Source organism: Astatotilapia calliptera, chromosome 2 (genome assembly GCF_964374335.1).
Source record: "Astatotilapia calliptera chromosome 2, fAstCal68.1, whole genome shotgun sequence".
In the NCBI taxonomy this organism is placed as follows: domain Eukaryota; kingdom Metazoa; phylum Chordata; class Actinopteri; order Cichliformes; family Cichlidae; genus Astatotilapia; species Astatotilapia calliptera.
The window spans coordinates 4,131,206-4,141,853 of record NC_137423.1 but is presented as its reverse complement, the minus strand read 5'-3'; positions in this window follow the sequence as shown (position 1 = coordinate 4,141,853).

Genomic DNA, 10,648 nt, shown 5'->3' with positions numbered 1-10,648 from the left:
GACAGAGAAAAGGAGACCCCTATAAGGTTGTTCCTGTCTGGGTTTATCTCCTCTGTGCTTCTGTCCATTGTAGCAGAGGGGAAGTGGTTTGTGCAGTGTGGGCCATGGTGGCTACAAACACCAGAGACAGACAGATAATTATACTGTCAGACTGGGGAAATCCTCCAATTGTGTAATGCCTGCGTGTATGCAGACACATTCTCTCTAATCTGTTAATTGGTTTTTAGTGATATAATTTATCTGTGTTTTACTTGATCAAAAACAACATTTTCACACTCAAATCAAGTTTGGACAAACACGTTGAATCCTTGTAACCTGCTCTTGACTCTGGTCTTTGTAGCGCTTCAGACAGACATTGGCTAAGTCCCAAAAGGCTGGATTTCCTGGAGAGAACTCAGACGTTGAACCGCACTCATGCTAAACACTAGAAGGATGAGCGCTATGTCTCAGAAGAAATGTCCAAGACGAGCTCCCACGAGACTTTCTGGAGCTGTGCATAAATTATGTGGCTTTCGGCACATGACAGTCAGTGCTTGACCAGACTGGGTGGCACTGTGAGAATGACTACGAGGAACACTTCAGTGCCTTACTGCGATACTCTAGGGACAGTTTGCTTGCATTGAATCCAGTGGTCTTCATTGGTATAAAAATTCTGTTTATTATACTATATAATGTTTGTTATTGTTTATTATTATTATTATTATTATTATTATTATTATTATTATTATTATTATTATTATTATTATTATTATGACAGTGGGTGAGGAGATGTGGGAACAATCAATAATGCCCTAATGTGCCTCAGGCACTTAATAGTGAACGAGAAGTTTTATTGTTTATTCTCTAACAAAGACTGGCCACTTAACTTACATAAAATGTGTGCAGCTGCTTGGTCTAAATACAAATTGAGACACCCAGAAGCAAAATATTAACTCAGAACCAATCTCACAGAGATTTTTTTCATATGTTTATGTATGATTTTAAACTCAATTTAAACATATTACCCTCAGAAAACGAAAAATGATAAATCAGTTGGATGAGGGTAGCATTCTGTCTAGGAGCATTTTCTTCCATGAATAAAAATCAAACACTTAACAATTAAGAGTTGAGCAACAAAAAAAATCAACCTTTAAATAATTTCGAAGTATTTTGTGTTTTTTGTGTTTCTTTTCTGTGTAAACCCTAAATAAGCAAAGCAGCGGTAATGTTGTTATTGTGGTTGTGAAATCAAAATTGTTGACATGTCTAATCTCAGCTGTCATTTGTGTATCTAACGCCCAGAAATGCATTTTTTCTGCCAAGCAACACTCAGCTCTAAACAATCGACTCCTGTCAGCTTGATCAAACTTTGGCAGGAAAACACGAAGTAGGGAGTGGGTACTTTCAGTCTTTACAGCCAGACTCAGGTTATGAATAATAAAGCAACGAGGACAGAAGCAAAATAAAAATAATTAAGGACGAGGCTTTATTATCCATTATATTTTCATCAAACAGTTGGTCAGTCATCTGCAGCATGTCTCATATCTGCCCTCTGACTGGTTCTTATCATGGCTCAGTGACACTAAAGCAACCTCGGTTTGACTGAAACAAATCATTGGTTGCTCAGTGAGGCTCAGAGGTTCAGCATTCAACACCCTCAACCTCCAGGCAACCACAATGACAAGGTGACTGCGCAGGTCACCTGGTGAGAGACAACCTTTCTTTAAATAACTGCAGTCTGACTTGCAACAGACTTGATTCAAATGGTTGTATGAGTATATGTGTGCGTTTGTGTGTGTGTGTAAATGAACGCCAAGCTTTTTAATAGATTTTTCACAATAACCCCGATATTATCCCAAACAGATTGCATGTAATTTCCAGCTTAACCTCATCCTATCACAAACTGATGGCAGGCGGATGGATAGGGACTCCTGATGCACCAAAATCGCTCAACTGACGGACTGGCAGGGGTTGCTGACCTTGTCCCTGTTTTTGAAGCACTCACTCGATAGCCACAAGTTCATCGTGCATTGTTGCAATCAATTGTTGTGCCACGGTCTCCAACAACTATGACTTTAGCATAAGATGAAACAAGTCTTCTTTATGCAGCCAATCAAAGAGAATAACATTTTTTTGAAAAACAATTTAACCTCAGTCAGAGTTCCGACCACAGACAAACTTTCAGTATTTGTTTCAGACTAACTGAATTTGCATTCACTGGGAAGACAAGTAATGAGGAACTGGAGCAAACGCTAATCAAAAGCACCTAATATGAGTTGCCATAATGAAGTCATTACATTTTCTTATCAGCCCTGCTGCAAATGACAAAGACTTTTACTGCTTAAATGCTTTACACAAATATAAACAGATGTGACAGAGATTCAGTTTTATATGTGGCCTTTTGTTTTAGAGCATTTTATTTTTGAGCAGTGTTATTTCAATTATCAAAAGCTATATAAACATAATCTATAAAACTTTTTTAAATATTTACAAAAATAAAATATACCTAGTGTGAAAACATTTTATGTAATTTTGTGGCATACTTTACACTTTATAACTCAACAAAAGTATGACAGTTGCATCAATTTTTTTAATCATCACGTTATGCTGAGGTGCAAATCTACAGTCAAGGTAATGTTTACTGATACTTTTGGGAAAAATATTCAAAAGCTTTGATGCAAAATATAATGGAGGAGTGCTCGGTTGGAATGCCAAATAATTTGCATATTTTTCTCATTGTCTGAGGGCTAAAGAAACCATGCAAACAGAACCCAACAAGCACTGACAATGGCTCCGCTTAAAGCTACCAACCCTCTGCCTGAAGACTCCTATTGTGCATTATCATGTGTGGTTAGCAGGTCTTTGCCCAATTCATGTGCTATGCACAGCTCTGTTGAAGCTTATCTCTTGTATTTATCCAGCACTGATCCACTGTAGCTCTGCCTGGAAGCTGTTGCCTAGTCAGGAATTCAGGGTTGTGACAAGGTTTACGTTGGCTGAACCGCCTGAAACTAGAGCTCTGCCTTGCAATGCAGTCAAATAAATCATCTAAAGAGAGGGATGGTGCACAGAAAGACAAACAAATAGCTTTTTTACAAAACAGTTTTTCCAGGGACAGCTTTTTTTCTAAGAGACAGAGTGAGAGGAGCAGAGAGAGACACCGTTACAGATGAGCAGAAAGAGATACGGCAGGGTTTAAAGATGCTACATACATTCAGTCAGGTACTCTCTAAGTTCATTTATAGAAAAGGCCTTCATTGAAGATTACATTCCTAAGTATCATTATGTGGTTTGTGGTTTCATTCATAGCCTTAAGCTGTGTAGCACCAGAAAGACACCCAATCTTAACTCTGTTTAAACAGTGGTAGACTTTCTCAGAATCAACAACTGCTGGGGGTCGGAAGGAACAACGGAGACAAACAGAAAAACAGATGAAGAAACATAGAAGAGAGGGGACCAGGAGAGATTCTGAGATGCTGATGTGGCTTCACAAAAATCCCACTGAGGCATTTTGTGCATCTACCAAATAACAAGAAATGAAAAATGAAAAAAGTAAGAGGGACTGACGGACGAGAGAAGAAAAACTGAGGTGAAGACTGAAGATGAGAAGGACGAGGAAAAAGCAAAGCGTTGTGAATAATGCAGCACAATGAGAGGGTTATTGGAGCAAATTGCTTCTCTCTTTTCCAATCACGTTCAGCATGAAAGAATCTGTTCCCTCTGAACAGCAGCCATCAAGAGCACAATGCAGACATCAGAAATGCTCTCCCTTTCCTCAGCAGTCGTTGTCAACATGTTCATATTACTGAGTTCTGACTGTAACAGCGAAGCTGCTCAAGAACAAGTACAGCAATACTGTGTTATACAACTCAGGTTCAGATGTATGTCAGCCTTGCTTAAAACACAGAGAACTAAACTGTTTTGCTAGCTTTGTTACTGGAGAACCATAATTGCTGCTTGGATCTCTGTGGCATCACTGTGACATCTACAGCACAGAAGGTTACGCTGCATGGCTGGGCATACAAAACGAGCGAGGTTTGACCCCAGCGCCCTGCTTTCCAGATGTTGCTCGGTTGTAGCAAAACACTGGGTTTAAATATGGAAAAAAATGCAAATGTGCAGAGCTTGGTATTGGTTTCAGTTCCTTTAGGTCAACAAACAGATGCAGGCAGAAACTAAACCAAAACACTTCAGGGATGAGTGTTATCAATCATCATTTTTCACGGCCGTCTTACTTCTTCTTACTACACCACTCTTTTATGAAAGTCTTGCCCTGTCCTCTGCCACTGCTAATGGCACTATAATTCTATTAATTTAAGAACAACTGTAGCGTATGCTTGTACATAAGTCTTTATCTCCTCATTCAAAAGTGTACTAATCTGAACCGAACTTTGGATGAGCATTCTCATGAATACAGCAATTGTTAAATTCTTCATGTTTTTAAAAAATGTCACAACATCAATTCCCAATTGGCGTAATAACACTATCATCCCTCAGCGACTGTGATATTAAATCCTCGGTTTGTATTTCTTTAACATTATGTTCAATGTGCATTACCTGTATGTAATTTTAGGGTTACTAAAATTCGTATGTGTAATAGTTAAGCCACTACTAGATGCAAAATGACGAATTAGAAATAAAACCCTTAAAGATCTCACATAAATAGCATGTGTTACGACCTGTCTAGGGGCCAGGCCATGGCTAAATGAGGACACCCACTGCCCCTAGACACAAGGGCTTATACTGTATATAGGGTGGTGGTCCTCAGCAGTATTGGTCAAGTTACTTGAAAAAGGTAATCAGTAACTAATTACTGATTACTTCCCCAAAAAAGTAATCCCGTTGCTTTACTGATTACTTATTTTCAAAAGTAATTAATTACTTAGTTACTTTTTAAAAACACTATTTACAACCTGAAGAGGTGATAAAGTGATAGATCTTTCAGCCCAATTCTACTTTTTCTGCATAAATCATCATACAAAATGTAATCAAATGGAAAAGTCTCTTTTTAAAACTTGTTTTATCAGTTTTAATCTTTTAACTTTATGCATCAAGCAAAAATTTTATTATATGCAACATTCTCTGACTGGAAGAAATTAGTTTAACATTTAAACCTATTTTCTGCACATTCCAGCACATAAAATAAAATATTTTTTGTGTTTACACTCAGTCTTTCAAATAGATGCAAGTAAAACACAGCAGAAAATAAATAAAATCAAAGACTCAGCGGTCCTGTTGCTCTATTTTCACCTGTATAGCAGGCGGATGTTTGCCCTGGTGCAGGTGTGCCGCAGCAGTCAGTGGAAGAATCCGCGAGTTTCTCTGTGAGTTTCCCATCACGTCGTAGCTACTCGGTGCTTTCTCGGAAGTTTAGGGGTTTTTTTTGCTGTAAAAACAAGTTTTCTTCCCACGCACAGCGGACACTAATGTTTTTGTCACTTTTTACGGAATCAAACTCAAAGTAAGGTCAGTACTTCCACGCTTTAAACGCTGCACGCTCATACTCTCCTGCACTCGATATGTGATCCATTGTTGATCTGCACACAGCTGCTGTCACCAACGTCGCACTCGCTTACGTCACTGTCGTGACACTCTCGCAAAAAAATCACGGTTTTAGTAACGCAGTAACGCGGCATGCTTACAGGAAAGTAACAGTAATCTAATGACCTTTTTTGCAATAGTAATCCCTTACATTACTTGTTACTTGAAAAAAGTAATCGGATTACAGTAACGCGTTACTTGTAACACGTTACTGCCCATCTCTGGCCCTCAGGCAGGAGCCACTCATCCAAGAGCTGTACATCAGCACACCAATAACAGCTGGGCACCTGCACAGTTGAACTACCATACCAGTTAACAGTTACCAGTTTCCATTGCATAGTGCAGACACTTGTTAACACTTAACAAAAGACAGCTAATTCCTGCAAAGCTAAAGATATTTTTTCATGACCATGATGAAGATTGTGTCAACCGTGTGACAAACACAGCTAAATTTTTATGTAAAATTTTATTTTGATTTTGAATGTTATGTCAGTGTTGTTAATATTCCTGTATCATATACAGAAAAGATATTTATACTCATTTACTATGAAGACAACAGATTCAGATCAACAACCATGACGTGAATCCAGTAGGTTTCAATGTGTGCAGTATTACAATTGGGATCTTAAATTATTGACCAAAGAAATACATGTACTATGTCCCGTAGTTAAATGTCTATTTCTAGGTGATTATCACTGGCCATACCAACACAACAGTTTCCACATCAACATTAAACACAAGGTTTACAGAGGTTTACAAATCAGGCTTTGATGTTTGATGTAAGCTAGCGATGTTACCAAGTCAACTGTCTGTGTACTTGACTCTGACTCTGGGCTGTCTGCCCTCAACTTCACTGCGAAAGTGTCACAGCCGGGTCATTTGATCATGTCCGCTCAGTCACGTCACGCCCCCGCTGGCACCAGGCAGTTAGAGTTAGCCTGGTGGCTAATTGAAATGATGTTGTATAGATGTATTACCGAAGTGAGAAATTTATTAAAACAAGATCTCTGCTGTTCATTCCTTTATTGTTTTTTTGGTCTCATGTGTACAGAAACTTAAACTTTTCTCTAATAAAGACATTCATTTAAATTTAAACCCCCAAGATTAGTGTTGAGCCTTCTTGAAATATTTCCTTTGAAATTTTAATAGAATTAAACACATATACATAACAGCATTACCAGAAAATGCAATTTCAATGAACTTGGTAACACAGCCCAGAGATATATAGATTATTGACTAGATATTTGTTCTGGGTGAACTCCTTATGCAATGCACCTGTGAGATTTTTCTTTCCACTAAAGGGTGGACAGTAAAAATCCTATAAAAACTGAACTGTGAAGAGACATTTCTAAGAAAGGTTTTCCTTCCAGAAGGTGAACTTTAATTCAAGCCCCGAGGCTGTGTAGTTTTGTCCAGTTAGTTCTCAACTATAGTTAAACAAAGGCTAATTTTATAGGAAACATCCGCTGATGAGGGTCCAGAGAGACAAAGATGGACAGTCTGACTATTCCCAAACATGGTTCACTCCACACCCAATTTGGAAGTGATCTGACCGTCTGTACTGATAGAATCCAGCTACAATGTGTTTGACCCATTTTAAATAAAGCAAGAACCGGAAAGAGTAATTGTTCAAATAATTAAACCACGGTAACCAAAACACTGTACAGATGTTCTCAGCACATATCTCTATAAAACTTATATAAAACCACACTATCATTACAATTTTTCCAAATAACACTGTCTAGATTTTTTGCTTCACAAAATAAGTGAACTTGGCTTTAACATGTGAACATTTGTTTTTTTAGGTTGAATGTACATTTTTTTCTTTGTCCAGCTACAGAGAATAAACATAATAGTCTCCTGGTTAATGTGAATACATGAGTGTTATGACTGAGACTAATTTCGCAATTACAGACTCACAGAAATCCTGGTCTCCGACCACAAATGCGCTTCCTCTGTGTTTTCTCTCCTTTTTCTTATTTTAATCGTATCACTCCCTCCTCCAAGTTCTTTCTCTCTTATTTTCTTTTTGTTCTATATGAAAAACAATTGCAACATTGACTCCAGGGTCTACAACACACATTTACAAACATGCACTCAGTGGATACTTTGTTAGGTACACTTTCCTTTTGCTTCCAGAACTGTATTAATTCCTCATGCCAGAGATTCAATAAGGTGTTGGAAACATTACTCGGAGAGATTTGTCTATGTTGACATGATAGCATCACACAGTTGCTGCAGATTTGGAAACTGCACGTCCGTAATGTGTCCTCCCAGTAAATCACATCCCAAAGATGCTCTATTGAATTGCGTTCTGGTGGTTGTGGAGGGCATTTCAGTGCAGTGAACTCACTGTCATGTTTACAAACTAGTTTGAAATTAACTGAACTTGTAATGTATGCAGTCCTGCAGGCCATAATGAGATAGCAATAGTCACCAACAGTACTCAAGGCTTCATGTCACAGTCTTAACATCTTCATGTCTCATAATCAGACAGCATTGTTCCAACCTTCTATTGTCCAATTTTGGTGAGCCTGTGTGAATTGTAGCTGCAGTTTCCTGTTCTTTCCTGTACTGGAGTGGTCTTCTGCTACTGCAGCTGCAGGTGTTGTACATTTGGAGACAGTTGTTTGTATGCCCTGGTTGTAAAGAGTGGTTACACGAAGCAGTCTGACATTGTCCCTGACCTTAGGCTTCAACAAGGCATTTTCACTCACTGCATATTTTCTCTTTTTGGACCAGTCTCTGTAGAGACGGTTGTGAGGGGAAATCCTTGTAGATCAGTAGTTTCTGGGATACTCAGACCCACACATCTGGCAACAAGAACCATGCCATGTTCAAAGTCAATTAAATCACCTTTCTTCACGATTCTGATGGTTTGTTTGAGTTTGGCAGGTCGTCTTGACCATGTCTGCATGTCTAAATAGTTTGTGTTGCACGTGATTGGCTCATTAGATAGCTGCATTAATGAACAATTGAACAGATGTATCTAAAGAAGTGGCGAGTGTTTAAGTCACTGTTATTAGTCACTTCTTCTGTGTTTATTCTAAGCTCCTCTGAGTTTGCTTCACATCTGATCCACACTAGCTCAGTTCAGGACCTCTCTGACCAACAGGACAAAATAAAACAATCTGAGATAAAGTATTGGGCTCTTCAGCTCACGGGTTAATCATTGGATTTTCTGGATTTCTTCTTCCACCAAGTGTTCAAACAGCCGTTCAAAGTAATTGATTCTTGCCCCAGGAATGCATACTAATATTACAGAACATGAAAAAGATTTTTTAAATACTGAATCTTTAATATTTTTAAACAAAATAAATTGGTATTACAAAAATTAGTTCCCTTTAAGCTATAGTGAAATACACTGGCGGTATAAAAGCTGTAAAAGTTTTACTTTTTCATTCCTGTTACACTGGAATAAAAAGTCATTGTGATAAGTAGTTACTACTAGGTTACGTGTGTGTGCAGATCCATTCATGGCTCTCTTTTCCTTTTTTTAATTGGTACCAACAGACTGTCCAAAGCACAAAACATTCTACTCAATTAAATGTCATTACATGTGTGTAACTAATAAAAGTTAATAGAAAGTGTGATTAACTCAGTGTGCAACAGGACTCTGACTGTGGTTGGAGTCTGACTGAGCTGTAAACTCAATTCAAGGTCATGCTTTGCAGGCAGTGTTTTAGTGGAATCTGAATGTGGGTTGAGAGTCTGCGCAGCGACTAAAAACACTATTTATTTGGATTTATTTGATTTTTCCTCTAAGAAACTGGCTGATCAATTAATCAAACAAATTAGTTTTTTCTGGATCACAGATCGCTTTGGTTCTTGGCTGACACGATGATCACACAATCCTGAGATTTGCTAATAGTCATTTTCTTCACTTTACTGCCTTAAAACTCTCTCTACAAAGTCTGACATTACTGCGCCTGAAATGCCAAGTTTTCCCCATTATGCGCACAGAGTGTAATATAAAAAGCTGTGCTGTACATCTGGGTAAATGCTGCATCAATAAGAACAAGAGCCATCTAGGCTTATGTGTTATTACTGGTGTAAAATTGTAAGTTCAGCGAAGAAAGTTCAAGTAGGTGAAGGGAAAAAAATCACTTTATTCCACAAGTGTTGCATTAAATTCACTGTGTAACTCTGGGTGGAAATGAGGCTTACAAGAGCTTCGGCCTCTGCTGTCACAGGAGACTACCGTGGAGCCAGAGTGCATTTAGTGTTTCTTTTTTTTCCTCTTTTTCTGCTTTCTTTTCACGCCATTTCTCCTCCTAACTCGAACCATTCCACCTTGGCTGCTGGCTACCAGAGAACAGAGGTCGTTAATTGTGCTCTATTATTATAGGAACTCACTGAGCACATACGTGCACAGATGGAAGAAAGGCGGCAAACACACATACACGTAAAAGTACGTGTAGGCATATGCATTGAAACCCACTCACACACAAACATGCGGCAGAGTGATAGCAAATGAAACACCAAGTGTTGGGTATCCAGGAGTGAAAGCAGGAAGAAGGTCTTAAAAATCTTGTCTCCTGAGCATCCTAAAATTCTTTTATTGACTTTAATTCTGTGTTTGTCTGTGTGAGAACAGGAAAATATGCATATATAAATATTTTTTTCCTGCACAGTGTGTTCTGGCATTGTTCATGTGCCCATGACAGCATTAAGTTATAAAATATGTACCAGAAGAGCTTGGTATTGTTTGAGGGCTAAACAAAATGTTTCCCCTAGGATTATGGTATTGACTGAAGAGGCTGGAAGGGTAGCTAAATTACAGAGAACACTAGACAGACCTCATCCTGGGGTGTAAAATTATTCTGAAAACAAATGATGTAGCAACATTTTGCCTATTATGAACCCACAAGCATATGGCTGCAGCCTCAAGGAAAGTGCCTGCAGTTCATTTATTAGAGTATGAAGAAAGCCTTTCCTGCATGAAGCCACAGTGTTTTTCACTTTTAAATAAATAACCTTATTTGTTTCCCAACAACAGCGCGCACATTTCCAAGCAGCACTCGCAGGCAAGCTGATCATTAAATGTTAAATTTACACAAACACACACACACACATATTACATTATTCATCACATTTTCACAGATTTGCAGACTTGCTAACCCACAAG